Raw genomic sequence first — 1,305 nt, 5'->3', positions numbered from 1 at the left:
CCAACTCAAAAAAAAAAAAAAAAAAATTAGCTGGGCCAGGTTTAGTGGCTCAGCCTGTAATCCCAGCACTTTGGAAGGCCGAGGTCAGTGGATTACATGAGCCCATGGGTTCAAGACCAGCCCGGGCAACTTGGCGAGAACTCATCTCTAAAACAATTTTTTTAAAAAAACTAGCCAGGTATTGTAGTGTGCGCTTGTAGTTCCGGCTACTTGGAAGGCTGAGAAAGAAGGATCACCAGAGCCCAGCAGGTCAACGCTATGGTGGCCATGAGTGTGCCACTGCACTCCAACCTGGGTGACAGAGTTAGACTCCAACTTAAAAAAAAAAAAAAAAAATTAGGGCCAGGCTTGGTGGCTCAGCCTGTAATCCCAGCGCTTTGGGAGACCGAGGTGACCAGATTGCCTGAGCCCGCGGGTTCGAGACCCACCTGGGCAACTTGGCGAGACCTCATTGCTACAATAAATCAAAATGAGCCGGGCGTGGTAGTGCGTGTCTGTAGTTCCAGCTACTCGGAAGGCTGAGACGGAAGGATCGCTGGAGCCCAGCAGGTCGAGGCTGCGGTGGCCGGGAGCGGCCACTGCACTCCAGTCTGGGCAATAGAGTGAGACTCTAACTCAAAAAAAAAAAAAAAAAAAATCTACTTTGAAGAATACTCTCATAAAGCTTTATGGAGTCAGCACATTCTAGTCAAAACCAACAAAATAACCCTGACGATAGAAAGTAAAAAGAGCCGGGCTCGGTGGCTCAGCCTGTAATCCCGCGCCTTCGGGAGGCTGAGGTGAGTGGATTGCCTGAGCCTGTGGTTCGAGACCCGCCTGGGCAGCGAGACCTCATCTCTACGATAAAATAAAAAAATCAGCCGGGCGTGGTAGCGCATGCCTGTATTTCCGGCTACTCAGAAGGCTGAGGCGGAAGGATCGCCGGAGCCCAGCAGGTCGAGGCTGCGGTGGCCGGGAGCGGCCACTGCACTCCAGTCTGGGCGACAGAGTGAGACTCCAACTCAAAAAAAAAAAGAAAGTAAAAAGAATATTAGTTCAGCCTGGGCTACATAGCAAGAACCTGTCTCTACAAAGAATAAAAAATATTAGCTGGGCATGGTGGTGTGTGCCTATAGTCCCAGCTACTAGGGAGGCTGGAGTGAGAGAATCGTTTCAGCACAGGAGGTTGAGGCTGCGGTGAGCTGTGATTGGGCCACTGCAATCCAGCCTGGACAACAGAGTGAGACCCTGACTCAAACAAAAGACAACAGAAGCCGGGTTCGGTGGCTCAGCCTGTAATCCCGTGCCTTGGGAGGCTGAGGTGAG

Source organism: Carlito syrichta, unplaced genomic scaffold (assembly GCF_000164805.1).
Source record: "Carlito syrichta isolate Samal-C Ts95f unplaced genomic scaffold, Tarsius_syrichta-2.0.1 Scaffold106724, whole genome shotgun sequence".
Lineage (NCBI taxonomy): Eukaryota > Metazoa > Chordata > Mammalia > Primates > Tarsiidae > Carlito > Carlito syrichta.
This window is presented reverse-complemented; position numbering follows the sequence as displayed.